The sequence below is a fragment of the Pleurodeles waltl genome, chromosome 12, assembly GCF_031143425.1.
Source record: "Pleurodeles waltl isolate 20211129_DDA chromosome 12, aPleWal1.hap1.20221129, whole genome shotgun sequence".
Taxonomy (NCBI): domain Eukaryota; kingdom Metazoa; phylum Chordata; class Amphibia; order Caudata; family Salamandridae; genus Pleurodeles; species Pleurodeles waltl.
Genome location: NC_090451.1, coordinates 91810796 through 91831392, shown reverse-complemented (window position 1 = coordinate 91831392; position 20597 = coordinate 91810796). Strand labels below are relative to the sequence as shown.

At 47.6% G+C, this 20597-nt stretch overlaps 1 protein-coding gene across 1 annotated transcript in view; it reads left to right on the top strand.

The window, feature by feature from the left end:
• LOC138267056 (solute carrier family 12 member 2-like) overlaps positions 1-20597 on the top strand; it is a 131190-nt gene that overhangs the window by 83658 nt on the left and 26935 nt on the right. The window lies entirely within an intron of this gene.

The window sequence follows — 20597 nt, the reverse complement described above, 5'->3', positions numbered from 1 at the left end:
CAGTGATACTTTCTTCATTTTTAATAAGGGCAGAATATATGAAAAAACTCCTCAACACTTTAGGACTCCTGAAATCTCATAACATTTGGCTGTTTTTTAAATAAACTATTTTTTAATTAAGTAAGATTGTCTGTTATGTAGATTGTGGAATTGTGTGGCGCAGAAGACAAAAACACAATACATTGTTTATTCATAGGCAGCGGTGGCCGGTAATTTTAAGAGGGAGGGGGTTGGTGGGAAGCACACTCACACGCATTCATTCACACACGCACGCACATCCATTCACAACATTCATCAACATTCAAGCATACACGCACGCACCAAACATTCATTTAAAAATCACACACACATTTACCTTCAACTTGGAGGTCCAAGGAGGGTTGGGACTGCTGCCTCCCCTCTCTGGCTGACATTAGGTCAGCCAATGACGAAAGGCAGCAGCCCAAACTTCGTCACAGAGTGAGTTGGGGTCAGTGAGACTGCTGACCCCACCCCATCCCACTCTGTGACGAGGTGTCAGTGATTGACAATCACCAAGGGCGCTTTAGGCCTTAACCCTGAAGCACCCAGGTTGGAGTCAATAGGTGACGCTTCCCCTCATCACCAAGGGGAAGGGCCTCGAGGCACCTTTGCTGAGCCGAGGAGGTCATGCCATAGGAGCTGTGACCTCTTCAACCCAGCAGAGTTCAGCTCAGGCTGCCAGGAGTCTGTACAAATTGCACATGTCTCGCTCCTGGCTGCCTGAGCTGAACATGAAGAGTGTCTGTCAGGCTGACCTTTGCTCAGCCTGACAGCCACTCTTCATGAAGGACAAAAGGTAGAGGGCGTGGCCCCTCTGCCCTAAAGGACAGGCTGTGGCTGTTCATAGGTATGACATTCATTACTCATCTATGCCATATTTCTGCAAAGTAGCTGCCAACTGAGAATATGAATGGATATTATCAAATACAACTATAATATAATATCCGATGTGCATGTATTCCGTATATAAACACACATGATATCTTTAACAAATACAATTAAAAAGCACTAGAATAAGGTGACAATTATGAAAAATAATCATCACCTGATTAATATAAAACAATAATGACCAACACTTGCATTTAAAATCAAACAATAACAATAAAATATGCCTTTGGGGGGGTATGAAATACCCACAGCAAAGGTCATGTTTGCTACATAAAAGAAAAGAGATCTTGGGGCACAAAGACTAAATGAGTTTGGGCCAAGTCTTTAACTACTTTTGAATGATACAATTTGTCCTGCAAATATGCATAGCACATGTAAGGGGACAGTTTTGGTAAGGAGGGGTGGAGTTTAGTTGGTAAATGAGACTGGGGAATTCACTCCACAGTTGAGCATAATAAGAGGTTTACAAGTTGATTATAATGAGGGATAGCTAAGATTGAAGATATCCAATGTTGATTTATATACCTAGTTAGCCACTAGATGTATACTTTCATTGTTTTGCTTTAATCACTAACTAGAAATGCAGAAAGCTATATGTCACACAATTATTAAACTTTAATTTAATTTCAAAATAATGAAAATATAAAAAAAAAGATATGTTAGTATTTTGTAAAAGTTAAGTTGAAAATACTGTTTTCTCAAATGTTAACAATTTTTATGAAGAAAGTGGTGCAGGCATTGCATCATATTTGACAGTCAATCCCAACACTTTGAAAAACTCTAATAAATATAAAACATTATAAAAATATAATTAATTGGGGGGCACTATGGATAATTTTAATAACTATTTCCAAGACCCTTGACATTTTTAAAAATGGCAAAAATGGCAAGTTTAAAGGAGTGATTTAAAACGTTGCAGTTGCTTAAAACATTTACCAACAAATGCCAACTTGAATTATAAACTGAAATAAATATTTTTGAATGTGTATGCTTCAAAAAGTTCTCTAAACCAGAATGTATGCTTCCCCTTAGGCAGTGTTTCATTTACTAAAACATAACTTTCCAGTTTTTGTTTTCTGATGTTGTATAGATTTTTCATTCACAGATACTGTTGAAAAGGACAATCTAATGAAGAACCGGCTATCTAAATCACTTCTTTGCAAAGGTAACAAACTTAGATGATATGTCATCCCTCAATTAAAGTTAGGATTAGTCACTACGAGATAATCTGAAGTTCTTTTTTAACAATAATAATAACTTTCTTTTATATTGCTCTGATATATAACACCATCACTGTTTCTTTGCACTGTAAACAATTGGAGTCACTTTTAGTCAGTTTAACAGTACTCAGTTTACTGACCTTGGAAACCAGAAGGCTGAGCTGGCCTTGCCTGAGTTCCTACTTGTGTTGTGCAACTCACACCAGGTGTCAATGTTAATAATTGAAATCACAGAACCATCTGTGTAGGAAGTTGGCTCTGTATGCACTATTTCAAAGTAAAGAATAGTATGCACAGAGTCCAAGGGTTCCCCTTAGAGGTAAGATAGTGGCAAAAAGAGATAATACTAATGCTCTATTTTGTGGTAGTGTGGTAGAGCAGTAGGCTTATCAAAGGAGTAGTGTTAAGCATTTGTTGTACATACACAAGCAATAAATGAGTGTAAGGAAATGCCTCCTTGGCATGGTTACCCCCTGACTTTTTGCCTTTGCTGATGCTATGTTTTGAATTGAAAGTGTGCTGAGGCCTGCTAACCAGGCCCCAGCACCAGTGTTCTTTCCCTAACCTGTACTTTTGATTCCACAATTGGCACACCCTGGCATCCAGATAAGCCCCTTGTAACTGGTACCTCTGGTACCAAGGGCCCTGATGCCAGGGAAGGTCTCTAAGGGCTGCAGCATGTCTTATGCCACCCTGGAGACCCCTCACTCAGCACAGGCACACTGCTTGCCAGCTTGTGTGTGCTGGTGAGAACAAAACAAGTAAGTCGACATGGCACTCCCCTCAGGGTGCCATGCCAGCCTCTCACTGCCTATGCAGGTATAGATAAGTCACCCCTCTAGCAGGCCTTACAGCCCTAAGGCAGGGTGCACTATACCATAGGTGAGGGCACCAGTGCATGAGCACTGTGCCCCTACAGTGTCTAAGCAATACCTTAGACATTGTAAGTGCAGGGTAGCCATAAGAGTATATGGTCTGGGAGTCTGTTTTACACGAACTCCTCAGCACCATAATGGCTACACTGAAAACTGGGAAGTTTGGTATCAAACTTCTCAGCTCAATAAATGCACACTGATGCCAGTGTACATTTTATTGTAAAATACACCACAGAGGGCACCTTAGAGGTGCCCCCTGAAACTTAACCGACTATCTGTGTAGGCTGACTGGTTCCAGCAGCCTGCCACACTAGAGACATGTTGCTGGCCCCATGGGGAGAGTGCCTTTGTCACTCTGAGGCCAAAACAAACCCTGCACTGGGTGGAGATGCTAACACCTCCCCCAGGCAGGAGCTGTAACACCTGGCGGTGAGCCTCAAAGGCTCACCCCTTTGTCACAGCACCGCAGGACACTCCAGCTTAGTGGAGTTGCCCGCCCCCTCCGGCCACGGCCCCCACTTTTGGCAGCAAGGCTGGAGGAAACAAAGAAAACAACAAGGAGGAGTCACTGGCCAGTCAGGACAGCCCCCAAGGTGTCCTGAGCTGAGGTGACTCTAACTTTTAGAAATCCTCCATCTTGCAGATGGAGGATTCCCCCAATAGGATTAGGGATGTGACCCCCTCCCCTTGGGAGGAGGCACAAAGAGGGTGTACTCACCCTCAGGGCTAGTAGCCATTGGCTACTAACCCCCCAGACCTAAACACGCCCTTAAATTTAGTATTTAAGGGCTTCCCTGAACCTAAAACTTTAGATTCCTGCAACTTACCTGAAGAAGAAGGACTGCTGAGCTGAAAAACCCCTGCAGAGGAAGAACAGAAGACACCAACTGCTTTGGCTCCAGACTTACCGGCCTGTCTCCTGCCTTCCAAAGAAACCTGCTCCAGCGACGCTTTCCAAGGGACCAGCGACCTCTGAATCCTCTGAGGACTGCCCAGCTTCAAGAAAGACTAGAAACTCCAGAGGACAGCGGCACTGCCCCAAGAGAACTGCAACTTTGTTACAAGGAGCAGATTTAAAGACCCCTGCAACTCCCCGCAAGAAGCGTGAGACTTGCAACACTGCACCCGGCGACCCCGACTCGACTGGTGGAGAACAACCAACTCAGGGAGGACCCTCCGGCGACTCTACGACTGTGAGTAACCAAAGTTGTCCCCCCTGAGCCCCCACAGCGACGCCTGCAGAGGGAATCCCCAGGCTCCCCCTGACCGCGACTGTCTGAACTCCATTTCTCGACGGCTGGAAAAGACCCTGCACCCGCAGCCCCCAGCCCCTAAAGAAACGGAACTTCTGTGCAGGAGTGACCCCCAGGAGGCCCTCTCCCTTGCCCAGGTGGTGGCTACCCCGAGGAGCCCCCCCCTTGCCTGCCTGCATCGCTGAAGAGACCCCTTGGTCTCCCATTGAAAACTAAAGGAAACCCGACGCTTGTTTGCACACTGCAACCGGCCGCCCCAGCGCTGCTGAGGGTGTACTTTCTGTGTGGACTTGTGTCCCCCCCGGTGCCCTACAAAACCCCCCTTGTCTGCCCTCCGAAGACGCGGGTACTTACCTGCTGGCAGACTGGAACCGGGGCACCCCCTTCTCTCCATTATAGCCTATGTGTTTTGGGCACCTCTTTGACCTTTGCACCTGACCGGCCCTGAGTTGCTGGTGTGATAACTTTGGGGTTGCTCTGAACCCCCAACGGTGGGCTACCTTGGACCAAAAACTGAAACCTGTAAGTGACTTACTTACCTGTTAAAACTAACATTACTTTACCTCCCCCAGGAACTGTGAAAATTGCACTGTGTCCACTTTTAAAACAGCTTATTGTGTTTTATGTGAAAAGTATACATGCTAATGAAATGATTCAAAGTTCCTAAAGTACTTACCTGCAATACCTTTCAAATGAGATATTACATGTAGAATTTGAACCTGTGGTTCTTAAAATAAACTAAGAAAATATATTTTTCTATAACAAAACCTATTGGCTGGGTTTGTCTCTGAGTGTGTGTTCCTCATTTATTGCCTGTGTGTATGTACAACAAATGCTTAACACTACTCCTTTGATAAGCCTACTGCTCGACCACACTACCACAAAATAGAGCATTAGTATTATCTCTTTTGCCACTATCTTACCTCTAAGGGGAACCCTTGGACTCTGTGCATACTATTCCTTACTTTGAAATAGTGCATACAGAGCCAACGTCCTACATTGGTGGCAGCGGTGGGATACAAGACTTTGCATTTGCTGGACTACTCAGCCAATACCTGATCACACGACAAATTCCAAAAATTGTCATTAGAAATTGATTTTTGCAATTTGAAATTTTTCTAAATTCTTTAAAGTCCTGCTTGGGCCTTGTGTTAGTCCCTGTTAGCATTTCTTTTAGAGTTTAAAAGTTTGGTAAAAGTTTGAATTAGATTCTAGAACTAGTTTTAGTTTCTTAAAAAGTATTCCAACTTTTAGAAGCATAATGTCTAATACAGATGTGAATGTGGTGGAACTCGACACCACACCTTACCTCCATCTACAGATGAGAGAGCTAAGGTCACTCTGTAAAATCAAGAAAATAACAATGGGCTCTAGACCTACCAAACAACAGCTCCAGGAGCTGTTGGCAGAGTATGAAAGAGCCAACCCCTCTGTGGATGGCAACACAGAGGATGAGGATAGTGACTTGGAGGAAGATTCCCCCCTACCAGTCCTATCTAGGGAAGACAGGGCCTCTCAAGCCCTGACTCCACAAATACTAGTCAGAGATGCTAGTTCCCTCACAGGAGGGACCAACTTCTCTGAAATCACTGAGGATAACTCCAGTGAAGAGGACATCCAGTTAGCCAGGATGGCCAAAAGATTGGCTTTGGAAAGACAGATCCTAGCCATAGAAAGGGAAAGACAAGAGATGGGCCTAGGACCCATCAATGGTGGCAGCAACATAAATAGGGTCAGAGATTCTCCTGACATGTTGAAAATCCCTAAAGGGATTGTAACTAAATATGAAGATGGTGATGACATCACCAAATGGTTCACAGCTTTTGAGAGGGCTTGTGTAACCAGAAAAGTGAACAAATCTCACTGGGGTGCTCTCCTTTGGGAAATGTTCACAGGAAAGTGTAGGGATAGACTCCTCACCCTCTCTGGAAAAGATGCAGAATCTTATGACCTCATGAAGGGTACCCTGATTGAGGGCTTTGGATTCTCCACTGAGGAGTATAGGATTAGATTCAGGGGGGCTCAAAAATCCTCGAGCCAGACCTGGGTTGACTTTGTAGACTACTCAGTAAAAACACTAGATGGTTGGATTCAAGGCAGTGGTGTAAGTAATTATGATGGGCTGTACAATTTATTTGTGAAAGAACACCTGTTAAGTAATTGTTTCAATGATAAACTGCATCAGCATCTGGTGGACCTAGGACCAATTTCTCCCCAAGAATTGGGAAAGAAGGCGGACCATTGGGTCAAGACTAGGGTGTCCAAAACTTCCACAGGGGGTGACCAAAAGAAAGGGGTCACAAAACCTCCCCAGGGGAAAGGTGGTGAGACAGCCAAAAACAAAAATAGTAAAGAGTCTTCTACAGGCCCCCAAAAACCTGCAGAGGAGGGTGGGCCCAGAGCCTCTTCACAAAACAATTCTGGGTACAAGGGTAAAAACTTTGATCCCAAAAAGGCCTGGTGTCGTAGCTGTAGTCAGTCTGGACACCAAACTGGAGACAAGGCCTGTCCCAAGAAAGATACCACTTCTAACTCCCATCCAGCTAAAACTGGAATGGCCAGTCTCCAAGTGGGATCAACAGTGTGCCCAGAGCAAATCAGGTGTCACACTGAAGCTACATTAGTCTCTGAGGGTGGGGTGGATTTAGCCACACTGGCTGCCTGGCCCCCTAACATGCAAAAATACAGGCAGCAGCTCTTAATTAATGGGACAAGTGTAGAGGGCCTGAGGGATACAGGTGCCAGTGTCACTATGGTGACAGAGAAACTGGTTTCCCCTGGCCAATACCTGGCTGTACAAACTTATCCAGTCACCAACGCTGACAATCAGACTAAAGTACATCCCATGGCTATGGTAACTTTAGAGTGGGGAGGGGTCAATGGCCTGAAACAGGTGGTGGTCTCCTCAAATATCCCAGTAGACTGTTTGCTTGGAAATGACCTGGAGTCCTCAGCATGGGCTGAGGTAGAACTGAAAACCCATGCAACCATGCTGGGTATCCCTGAACTGGTGTGTGTCAAGACAAGGGCACAGTGCAAGGCTCAGGGTGAAAAAGTAGAGCTGGAGTCTGGAAGAAAGGCCCAGCCTACCAAGAGGAAAGGAAAGTCAGCTGGGAAACCAGCTGCAACACAGCAAGAAAAAGAGAACCTCTCTTCTCAGGAAGAAGTTCTGCCCTCTGAGGGAACTGAGCCTATGGAGCTGGAACCTTATCAGGTTGAGCTCTTAGGCCCAGGGGGACCCTCAAGGGAAGAGTTGTGTAAGGGACAAGAAACCTGTCCCTCTCTTGAAGGCCTTAGGCAGCAAGCTGCTGAAGAGTCCAATGGCAAGAAAAATGGAACACATAGGGTCTATTGGGAAGATGGACTCCTGTACACTGAGGCAAGAGATCCCAAACCTGGTGCCACTAGGAGAGTGGTAGTGCCTCAGGGTTTCAGAGAGTTTATTCTGACCTTAGCCCATGATATTCCCCTTGCTGGGCATTTGGGACAAACCAAGACGTGGGAGAGGTTAGTCAACCACTTCTACTGGCCCAATATGTCCCAGAAGGTTAAGGAGTTTTGCCTCTCCTGCCCCACCTGTCAAGCCAGTGGTAAGACAGGTGGGCATCCAAAGGCCCCCCTTATTCCACTTCCAGTGGTGGGGGTCCCCTTTGAAAGAGTGGGTGTGGACATAGTTGGTCCACTAGAACCTCCCACAGCCTCAGGAAATATGTACATCCTAGTAGTAGTGGATCATGCTACTAGGTATCCTGAAGCTATTCCCCTTAGGTCGACTACTGCCCCTGCAGTAGCCAAGGCCCTCATTGGTATCTTTACCAGAGTGGGTTTCCCTCAGGAGGTGGTGTCTGACAGAGGTACCAACTTCATGTCAGCATACCTAAAACACATGTGAAATGAGTGTGGGGTGACTTATAAATTCACTACACCATATCATCCACAAACTAATGGCCTTGTTGAGAGATTCAACAAGACATTAAAGGGCATGATCATGGGGCTCCCAGAAAAACTCAAAAGGAGATGGGATGTCCTCCTTCCATGTCTGCTTTTCGCTTACAGAGAGGTGCCTCAGAAGGGAGTAGGATTCTCACCCTTTGAACTTCTGTTTGGCCACCCTGTAAGGGGACCACTTGCTCTTGTTAAAGAAGGCTGGGAGAGACCTCTTCATGAGCCTAAACAAGACATAGTGGACTATGTACTTGGCCTTCGCTCAAGGATGGCAGAGTACATGGAAAAGGCAAGTAAAAACCTTGAGGCCAGCCAACAACTCCAGAAGTTGTGGTATGACCAAAAGGCTGCACTGGTTGAATTTCAACCAGGGCAGAAAGTCTGGGTTCTGGAGCCTGTGGCTCCCAGGGCACTTCAGGACAAATGGAGTGGCCCTTACCCAGTACTAGAGAGGAAGAGTCAGGTCACCTACCTGGTGGACCTGGGAACAAGCAGGAGCCCCAAGAGGGTGATCCATGTGAACCGCCTTAAGCTCTTCCATGACAGGGCTGATGTAAATCTGTTGATGGTAACAGATGAGGACCAGGAAGCTGAGAGTGAACCTCTCCCTGATCTCCTCTCATCAGACCCTAAAGATGGCTCAGTGGATGGAGTGATCTACTCAGACACCCTCTCTAGCCAACAGCAGTCTGACTGTAGGGAGGTCCTGCAGCAGTTTGCTGAACTCTTTTCCCTAACCCCTGGTCAGACGCACCTGTGTACCCACGATGTGGACACAGGAGACAGCATGCCTGTCAAAAACAAAATATTTAGACAGTCTGACCAAGTTAAGGAAAGCATCAAGGTGGAAGTCCACAAGATGCTGGAATTGGGAGTAATTGAGTACTCTGACAGCCCCTGGGCTAGCCCAGTGGTCTTAGTCCCCAAACCTCACACCAAAGAAGGAAAGAGAGAGATGAGGTTTTGTGTGGACTACAGAGGTCTCAACTCTGTCACCAAGACAGATGCTCATCCCATTCCTAGAGCTGATGAGCTAATAGACAAATTAGGGGCTGCCAAATTCTTAAGTACCTTTGACTTAACAGCAGGGTACTGGCAAATCAAAATGGCACCTGGAGCAAAAGAAAAGACAGCATTCTCCACACCTGATGGGCATTATCAGTTCACTGTTATGCCCTTTGGTTTAAAGAATGCCCCTGCCACCTTCCAAAGGTTGGTGAATCAAGTCCTTGCTGGGTTGGAATCCTTTAGTGCAGCTTATCTTGATGATATTGCTGTCTTCAGCTCCACCTGGCAGGATCACCTGGTCCACCTGAAGAAGGTTTTGAAGGCTCTGCAATCTGCAGGCCTCTCTATCAAGGCATCCAAATGCCAGATAGGGCAGGGAACTGTGGTTTACTTGGGACACCTTGTAGGTGGAGGCCAAGTTCAGCCACTCCAGCCTAAGATCCAGACTATTCTGGACTGGGCAGCTCCAAAAACCCAGACTCAAGTCAGGGCATTCCTTGGCTTGACTGGGTACTATAGGAGGTTTGTGAAGGGATATGGATCCATTGTGACAGCCCTCACAGAACTCACCTCCAAGAAAATGCCCAAGAAAGTAAACTGGACTGTAGAATGCCAACAGGCCTTTGACACCCTGAAGCAAGCTATGTGCACAGCACCAGTTCTAAAACCTCCAGATTACTCCAAGCAATTCATTGTGCAAACAGATGCCTCTGAACATGGGATAGAGGCCGTTTTGTCCCAAACAAATGATGATGGCCTTGACCAGCCTGTTGCTTTCATTAGCAGGAGGTTACTCCCCAGGGAGCAGCATTGGAGTGCCATTGAGAGGGAGGCCTTTGCTGTGGTTTGGTCCCTGAAGAAGTTGAGACCATACCTCTTTGGTACTCACTTCCTAGTTCAGACTGACCACAGACCTCTCAGATGGCTGATGCAAATGAAAGGTGAAAATCCAAAACTGTTGAGGTGGTCCATCTCCCTACAGGGAATGGACTTTATAGTGGAACACAGACCTGGGTCTGCCCATGCCAATGCAGATGGCCTTTCCAGGTTCTTCCACTTAGAAAATGAAGACTCTCTTGGGTAAGGTTAGTCTCATCCTCTTTTGTTTGGGGGGGGGGGGGTTGTGTAAGGAAATGCCTCCTTGGCATGTTAAAACTAACATTACTTTACCTCCCCCAGGAACTGTGAAAATTGCACTAAGTGTCCACTTTTAAAACAGCTTATTGTGTTTTATGTGAAAAGTATACATGCTAATGAAATGATTCAAAGTTCCTAAAGTACTTACCTGCAATACCTTTCAAATGAGATATTACATGTAGAATTTGAACCTGTGGTTCTTAAAATAAACTAAGAAAATATATTTTTCTATAACAAAACCTATTGGCTGGGTTTGTCTCTGAGTGTGTGTTCCTCATTTATTGCCTGTGTGTATGTACAACAAATGCTTAACACTACTCCTTTGATAAGCCTACTGCTCGACCACACTACCACAAAATAGAGCATTAGTATTATCTCTTTTGCCACTATCTTACCTCTAAGGGGAACCCTTGGACTCTGTGCATACTATTCCTTACTTTGAAATAGTGCATACAGAGCCAACGTCCTACAATGAGGAACACACACTCAGAGACAATTCCAGGCCAATAGGTTTTTGTATAGAAAAATATCTTTTCTTAGTTTATTTTAAGAACCACAGGTTCAAGATTTACATGTAATACTTCAAATGAAAGGTATTGCAGGTAGGTACTTTAGGAACTTTGAATTAGCAAAATAGCATATACAGTTTTCACATAAATCACATATAGCTATTTTAAAACTAGACAGTGCAATTTTCAACAGTTCCTGGGGGGAGTAAGAGTTTGTTAGTTTTTGCAGGTAAGTAAACCACCTACGGGGTTCAAGTTTGGGTCCAAGGTAGCCCACCGTTGGGGGTTCAGAGCAACCCCAAAGTTACCACACCAGCAGCTCAGGGCCGGTCAGGTGCAGAGGTCAAAGTTGTTCCCAAAACGCATAGGCTTCAATGGAGAAGGGGGTGCCCCGGTTCCAGTCTGCCAGCAGGTAAGTACCCACGTCTTCGGAGGGCAGACCAGGGGGGTTTTGTAGGGCACCGGGGGACACACAAGTCCACACAGAAAGTACACCCTCAGCAGCGCGGGGGTGGCCGGGTGCAGTGTGCAAACACGTGTCAGGTTTTCAATAGGTTTCAATGGGAGACCAAGGGGTCTCTTCAGCGATGCAGGCAGGGAAGGGGGGGGCTCTTCGGGGTAGCCACCACCTGGGCAAGGGAGAGGGCCTCCTGGGGGTCACTCCTGCACTGGAGTTCGGATCCTTCAGGTCCTGGGGGCTGCGGGTGCCGAGTCGATTCCCTCTGCAGGCGTCGCTGTGAGGGCTCAGGGGGGGCTAATCTGGCTACTCACGGTCTCGCAGTCGCCGGGGAGTCCTCCCTGAAGTGATTGTTCTCCACAAGTCAAGCCGGGGGCGATGGGTGCAGAGTGTCAAGTCTCACGCTTCCGGCGGGAAATGCAAGTTGTTTCAAAGTTGCTTCTTTGTTTCAAAGTTGCAGTCTTTGGTGAACAGGGCCGCTGTCCTCGGGAGTTCTTGGTCCTTCTAGATGCAGGGCAGTCCTCTGGGGATTCAGAGGTCGCTGGTCCTTGGGGAGAGCATCGCTGGAGCAGTGTCATTAGAAGTGGGGAGACAAGCCGGTAGAGCTGGGGCCAAAGCAGTTGGTGTCTCCGTCTTCTCTGCAGGGTTTTTCAGCTTACCAGTCCTCTTCCTCTTAGGTTGCAGGAATCTGAGTTCCTAGGTTCTGGGGAGCCCTTAAATACAAATTTTAAGGGCGTGTTTAGGTCTGGGGGGTTAGTAGCCAATGGCTACTAGCCCTGAGGGTGGGTACACCCTCTTTGTGCCTCCTCCCGAGGGGAGGGGGGCACATTCCTATCCCTATTGGGGAAATTCTCCATCTGCAAGATGGAGGATTTCTAAAAGTCAGAGTCACCTCAGCTCGGGACACCTAAGGGCTGTCCTGACTGGCCAGTGACTCCTCCTTGTTTTTCTCATTCTCTCCTCCGGCCTTGCCGCCAAAAGTGGGGCCATGGCCGGAGGGGGAGGGGGAGGGCAACTCCACTAGCTGGAGTACCCTGGGGTGCTGTAACAAAGGGGGTGAGCCTTTGAGGCTCACCGCCAGGTGTTACAGTTCCTGCAGGGGGAGGTGTGAAGCACCTCTGCCCACTACAGGCTTTGTTACTAGCCACAGAGTGACAAAGGCACTGTCCCCATGTGGCCAGCAACATGTCTGGTGTGTGGCAGGCTGCTAGAACTAGTCAGCCTACATGGATAGTTGGTTAAGGTTTCAGGGGGCACCTCTAAGGTGCCCTCTGGGGTGTATGTTACAATAAAATATACACTGGCATCAGTGTGCATTTATTGTGCTGAAAAGTTTGATACCAAACTTCACAGTTTTCAGTGTAGCCATTATGGTGCTGTGGAGTTCGTGTATGACAGACTCCCAGACCATATACTCTTATGGCTACCCTGCACTTACAATGTCTAAGGTTTTGCTTAGACAATGTAGGGGCACAGTGCTCATGCACTGGTGCCCTCACCTATGGTATAGTGCACCCTGCCTTAGGGCTGTAAGGCCTGCTAGAGGTGTGACTTATCTATACTGCATGGGCAGTGGGAGGTTGGCATAGCACCCTGAGGGGAGTACCATGTCGACTTGCTCGTTTTGTCCTCACTAGCACACACAAGCTGACAAGCAGTGTGTCTGTGCTGAGTGAGGGGTCCCCAGGGTGGCATAAGACATGCTGCATCCCTTAGAGACCTTCCCTGGCATCAGGGCCCTTGGTACCAGTTACAAGGGACTTACCTGGATGCCAGGGTGTGCCAATTGTGGAAACAAAAGTACAGGTTAGGGAAAGAACACTGGTGCTGGGGCCTGGTTAGCAGGCCTCAGCACACTTTCAAATCAAAACTTAGCATCAGCAAAGGCAAAAAGTCAGGGGGTAACCATGCCAAGGAGGCATTTCCTTACACAACCCCCCCCCCCAAAGGAAAGAGGATGAGACTAACCTTTCCCAAGAGAGTCTTCATTTTCTAAGTGGAAGAACCTAGAAAGGCCATCTGCATTGGCATGGGCAGTCCCAGGTCTGTGTTCCACTGTACAGTCCATTCCCTGTAGGGAGATGGACCACCTCAACAGTTTTGGATTTTCACCTTTCATTTGCATCAGCCATCTGAGAGGTCTGTGGTCAGTTTGAACTACAAAGTGAGTACCAAAGAGGTATGGTCTCAGCTTCTTCAGGGACCAAACCACAGCAAAGGCCTCCCTCTCAATGGCACTCAAACGCTGCTCCCTGGGGAGTAACCTCCTGCTAATGAAAGCAACAGGCTGGTCAAGGCCATCTTCATTTGTTTGGTACAAAACTGCCCCTATCCCATGTTCACAGGCATCTGTCTGCACATTGAACTGCTTGGAGTAATCTGGAGCTTTTAGAACTGGTGCTGTGCACATTGCTTGTTTCAGGGTGTCAAAGGCCTGTTGGCATTCTACAGTCCAGTTTACTTTCTTGGGCATTTTCTTGGAGGTAAGTTCTGTGAGGGCTGTCACTATGGATCCATATCCCTTCACAAACCTCCTGTAGTAACCAGTCAAGCCAAGGAATGCCCTGAGTTGAGTCTGGGTTTTTTGAGCTGCCCAGTCCAGAATAGTCTGGATCTTAGGCTGGAGTGGCTGAACTTGGCCTCCACCTACAAGGTGTCCCAAGTAAACCACAGTTCCCTGCCCTATCTGGCATTTGGATGCCTTGATAGAGAGGCCTGCTGATTGCAGAGCCTTCAAAACCTTCTTCAGGTGGACCAGGTGATCCTGCCAGCTGGAGATAAAGACAGCAATATCGTCAAGATAAGCTGCACTAAAGGACTCCAAACCAGCAAGGACTTGATTCACCAACCTTTGGAAGGTGGCAGGGGCATTCTTTAAACCAAAGGGCATAACAGTAAACTGATAATGCCCATCAGGTGTGGAGAATGCTGTCTTTTCTTTTGCTCCTGGTGCCATTTTGATTTGCCAGTACCTTGCAGTTAAGTCAAAGGTACTTAAGAATTTGGCAGCACCCAATTTGTCAATCAGTTCATCAGCCCTTGGAATGGGATGGGCATCTGTCTTGGTGACAGAATTAAGTCCTCTGTAGTCCACACAAAACCTCATCTCTCTCTTTCCATCTTTGGTGTGAGGTTTGGGGACTAAGACCACTGGGCTAGCCCAGGGGCTGTCAGAGTGCTCAATTACTCCCAATTCCAGCATCTTGTGGACTTCCACTTTGATGCTTTCCTTAACTTGGTCAGACTGTCTGAAAAAATTGTTTTTGACAGGCATGCTGTCTCCTGTGTCCACATCATGGGTACACAGGTGTGTCTGACCAGGGGTTAGGGAAAAGAGCTCAGCAAACTGTTGCAGGACCTTCCTACAGTCAGATTGCTGTTGGCCAGAGAGGGTGTCTGAATAGATCACTCCATCTACTGAGCCATCTTTAGGGTCTGTGGAGAGGAGATCAGGGAGAGGTTCCCTCTCAGCTTCCTGGTCCTCATCTGTTACCATCAACAGATTAACATCAGCCCTGTCATGGAAGAGCTTAAGGCGGTTCACATGGATCACCCTCTTGGGGGTCCTGGTAGTGCCTAGGTCCACCAGGTAGGTGACCTGACTCTTCTTTTCTAGCACTGGGTAAGGGCCACTCCATCTGTCCTGAAGTGCCCTGGGAGCCACAGGCTCCAAAACCCAGACTTTCTGCCCTGGTTGAAATTCAACCATTGCAGCCTTTTGGTCATACCAAAACTTCTGGAGCTGTTGGCTGGCCTCAAGGGTTTTACTTGCCTTCCCCATGTACTCTGCCATCCTTGAACGTAGGCCAAGTACATAGTCCACTATATCTTTGTAAAGAAATGGCTCCTTGTTGCAGTTACCCCCCACTTTTTGCCTGATACTGATGCTGACTTGACTGAGAAGTGTGCTGGGACCCTGCTAACCAGGCCCCAGCACCAGTGTTCTTTCACCTAAAATGTACCATTGTTTCCACAATTGGCACAACCCTGGCACCTAGGTAAGTCTCTTGTAACTGGTACCCCTGGTACCAAGGGCCCTGATGCCAGGGAAGGTCTCTAAGGGCTGCAGCATGTCTTATGCCACCCTAGGGACCCCTCACTCAGCACAGACACACTGCTTGCCAGCTTGTGTGTGCTGATGGGGAGAAAATGACTAAGTCGACATGGCACTCCCCTCAGGGTGCCATGCCAACCTCCCACTGCCTGTGGCATAGGTAAGTCACCCCTCTAGTAGGCCTTACAGCCCTAAGGCAGGGTGCACTATACCACAGGTGAGGGCATATGTGCATGAGCACTATGCCCCTACAGTGTCTAAGCAAAACCTTAGACATTGTAAGTGCAGGGTAGCCATAAGAGTATATGGGCTGGGAGTCTGTCAAAAACGAACTCCACAGCTCCATAATGGCTACACTGAATACTGGGAAGTTTAGTATCAAACTTCTCAGAATAATAAACCCACACTGATGCCAGTGTTGGATTTATTAAAAAATGCACACAGAGGGCATCTTAGAGATACCCCCTGTATTTTACCCAATTGTTCAGTGCAGGACTGACTGGTCTGTGCCAGCCTGCTGCTGAGAGACGAGTGTCTGACCTCATGCGGTGAGAGCCTTTGTGCTCTCTGAGGACAGAAACAAAGCCTGCTCTGGGTGGAGGTGCTTCACACCTCCCCCCTGCAGGAACTGTAACACCTAGCAGTGAGCTTCAAAGGCTCAAGCTTCGTGTTACAATGCCCCAGGGCACTCCAGCTAGTGGAGATGCCCGCCCCCTGGACCCAGCCCCCACTTTTGGCGGCAAGTCCAGGAGAGATAATGAGAAAAACAAGGAGGAGTCACTGGCCAGTCAGGACAGCCCCTAAGGTGTCCTGAGCTGAGGTGACTCTGACTTTTAGAAATCCTCCATCTTGTAGAAGGAGGATTCCCCCAATAGGGATAGGAATGTGACCCCCTCCCCTTGGGAGGAGGCACAAAGAGGGTGTACCCACCCTCAGGGCTAGTAGCCATTGGCTACTAACCCCCCAGACCTAAACACGCCCTTAAATTTAGTATTTAAGGGCTTCCCTGAACCTAAAGATTTAGATTCCTGCAACAACAAGAAGAAGGACTGCCCAGCTGAAAACCCCTGCAGAGGAAGACCAGAAGACAACAACTGCCTTGGCTCCAGAAACTCACCGGCCTGTCTCCTGCCTTCCAAAGAACTCTGCTCCAGCGACGCCTTCCAAAGGGACCAGCGACCTCTGAATCCTCTGAGGACTGCCCTGCTTCGACGACGACAAGAAACTCCCGAGGACAGCGGACCTGCTCCAAAAAGACTGCAACTTTGTTTCAAGAAGCAGCTTTAAAGAACCCTGCAACTCCCCGCAAGAAGCGTGAGACTTGCAACACTGCACCCGGCGACCCCGACTCGGCTGGTGGAGAACCAACACCTCAGGGAGGACCCCCGGACTACTCTACGACTGTGAGTACCAAAACCTGTCCCCCCTGAGCCCCCACAGTGCCGCCTGCAGAGGGAATCCCGAGGCTTCCCCTGACCGCGACTCTCAGAAACCTAAGTCCCGACGCCTGGAAAAGACCCTGCACCCGCAGCCCCCAGGACCTGAAGGACCGGACTTTCACTGCAGAAGTGACCCCCAGGAGTCCCTCTCCCTTGCCCAAGTGGAGGTTTCCCCGAGGAAGCCCCCCCTTGCCTGCCTGCAGCGCTGAAGAGATCCCTTGATCTCTCATTGACTTCCATTGCGAACCCGACGCTTGTTCTAACACTGCACCCGGCCGCCCCCGCGCCGCTGAGGGTGAAATTTCTGTGTGGGCTTGTGTCCCCCCCGGTGCCCTACAAAACCCCCCTGGTCTGCCCTCCGAAGACGCGGGTACTTACCTGCTGGCAGACTGGAACCGGGGCACCCCCTTCTCTCCATTGGAGCCTATGCGTTTTTGGCACCACTTTGAACTCTGCACCTGACCGGCCCTGAGCTGCTGGTGTGGTAACTTTGGGGTTGCTCTGAACCCCCAACGGTGGGCTACCTTGAACCAAGAACTGAACCCTGTAAGTGTCTTACTTACCTGGTAAAACTAACAAAAACTTACCTCCCCCAGGAACTGTGAAAATTGTACTGTGTCCACTTTTAAAATAGCTATTTGTGAATAACTTGAAAAGTATGCATGCAATTGAAATGATTCAAAGTTCCTAATGTACCTACCTGCAATACCTTTCAAACAAGATATTACATGTTAAATTTGAACCTATGGTTCTTAAAATAAACTAAGAAAAGATATTTTTCTATACAAAACCTATTGGCTGGATTTGTCTCTGAGTGTGTGTACCTCATTTATTGTCTATGTGTATGTACAACAAATGCTTAACACTACTCCTTGGATAAGCCTACTGGTCGACCACACTACCACAAAATAGAGCATTAGTATTATCTCTTTTTACCACTATTTTACCTCTAAGGGGAACCCTTGGACTCTGTGCATGCTATTCCTTACTTTGAAATAGCACATACAGAGCCAACTTCCTACATTGGTGGATCAGCGGTGGGGTACAAGACTTTGCATTTGCTGGACTACTCAGCCAATACCTGATCACACGACAAATTCCAAAATTGTCATTAGAAATTGATTTTTGCAATTTGAAAAGTTTTCTAAATTCTTAAAAGTCCTGCTAGGGCCTTGTGTTAGTCCCTGTTAGCATTTCTTTTAGAGTTTAAAAGTTTGTTAAAAGTTTGAATTAGATTCTAGAACCAGTTTTTAGTTTCTTAAAAAGTATTCCAACTTTTAGAAGCATAATGCCTAGTACAGATGTGAATGTGGTGGAACTCGACACCACACCTTACCTCCATCTTAAGATGAGGGAGCTAAGGTCACTCTGTAAAATAAAGAAAATAACAATGGGCCCCAGACCTTCCAAACTACAGCTCCAGGAGCTGTTGGCAGAGTTTGCTAAGGCCAACCCCTCTGAGGATGGCAACACAGAGGATGAAGATAGTGACTTGGAGGAAAATTCCCCCCTACCAGTCCTATTTAGGGAGAGCAGGGCCTCTCAAGCCCTGTCTCCAAACATAATAGTCAGAGATGCTGTTTCCCTCACAGGAGGGACCAACAACTCTGAAATCACTGAGGATAACTCCAGTGAAGAGGACATCCAGTTAGCCAGGATGGCCAAAAGATTGGCTTTGGAAAGACAGATCCTGGCCATAGAAATGGCCATTTGAACCTATGGTTCTTAAAATAAACTAAGAAAAGATATTTTTCTATACAAAACCTATTGGCTGGATTTGTCTCTGAGTGTGTGTACCTCATTTATTGTCTATGTGTATGTACAACAAATGCTTAACACTACTCCTTGGATAAGCCTACTGCTCGACCACACTACCACAAAATAGAGCATTAGTATTATCTCTTTTTACCACTATTTTACCTCTAAGGGGAACCCTTGGACTCTGTGCATGCTATTCCTTACTTTGAAATAGCACATACAGAGCCAACTTCCTACAATCTTGCTTAGGCTCATGAAGAGGTCTCTCCCAGCCTTCTTTCACAAGTGCTAGTGGTCCCCTTACAGAGTGGCCAAACAGAAGTTCAAAGGGTGAGAACCCTACTCCCTTCTGCGGCACCTCTCTGTAAGCGAAAAGCAGACATGGCAAGAGGACATCCCATCTCATTTTGAGTTTTTCAGGGAGCCCCATGATCATGCCTTTTAATGTTTTGTTGAATCTCTCAACAAGACCATTGGTTTGTGGATGGTATGGTGTTGTGAATTTGTAAGTCACCCCACACTCATTCCACATGTGTTTCAGGTATGCTGACATGAAGTTGGTACCTCTGTCAGACACCACCTCCTTAGGAAAACCCACTTTGGTAAAAATACCAATGAGTGCTTTGGCTACTGCAGGGGCAGTAGTCGGCCTAAGGGGAATTGCTTCAGGGTATCTAGTAGCATGATCCACTACTACTAGTATGTATAGGTTCCCTGAGGCTGTGGGAGGTTCAAGTGTACCCACTATGTCCACACCCACTCTTTCAAAGGGGACCCCCACCACTGGAAGTGGAATGAGGGGGGCCTTTGGGTGCCCACCTGTCTTACAACTGGCTTGACAGGTGGCACAGGAGACACAAAACTCCTTGACCTTCTGGGACATGCTGGGCCAATAGAAGTGGTTGACTAATCTCTCCCACGTCTTGGTCTGTCCCAAATGCCCAGCAAGAGGAATATCATGGGCTAAGGTCAGTATGAACTCTCTAAACTCCTGAGGCACTACCACTCTCCTAGTGGCACCAGGTTTGGGATCTCTTGCCTCAGTGTAAAGGAGTCCATCTTCCCAATAGACCCTATGTGTTCTTGTTTTCTTTCCATTGGACTCTTCAGCAGCTTGCTGCCTAAGGCCTTCAAGAGAGGGACAGGTTTCTTGCCCCTTACACAACTGCTCCCTTGAGGGTCCCCCTGGGCCTAAGAGCTCAACCTGATAAGGTTCTAACTCCATAGGCTCAGTTCCCTCAGAGGGTAGAACTTCTTCCAGAGAAGAGAGGTTCTCTTTTTGGTGTTGTGTTGCAACTGGTTCCCCAGTTGTCTTTCCTTTTCTCTTGGTAGGTTAGGCCCTTTTTCCAGGCTCCAACACTACTTTTTCACCCTGAGCCTTGCACTGTGCCCTTGTCTTGACACACACCAGTTCAGGGATACCCAGCATGGCTGCATGGGTTTTCAGTTCTACCTCAGCCCATGCTGAGGACTCCAGGTCATTTCCAAGCAAACAGTCTACAGGGATATTTGAGGAGACCACCACCTGTTTCAGGCCATTGACCCCTCCCTACTCTAAAGTTACCATAGCCATGGGATGTACTTTAGTCTGATTGTCAGCGTTGGTGACTGGATAAGTTTGTCCAGCCAGGTATTGACTAGGGGAAAACAGTTTCTCTGTCACCATGGTGACACTGGCACCTGTATCCCTCAGGCCTTCTACACTTGTCCCATTAATTAATAGCTGCTGCCTGTATTTTTGCATGTTAGGCGGCCAGGCAGCCAGTGTGGCTAAATCCACCCCACCCTCAGAGACTAATGTAGCTTCAGTGTGACACCTGATTTTCTCTGGACACACTGTTGATCCCACTTGGAGACTGGCCATTCCAGGGTTAGCTGGAGTGGAGTTAGAAGTGGTACTTTTCTTGAGACAGGCCTTGTCTCCAGTTTGGTGTCCAGGCTGACTACAACTACGACACCAGGCCTTTTTGGGATCAAAGTTTTTACCCTTGTACCCAAAATTTGTTTGTGAAGAGGCTCTGGGCCCACCCTCC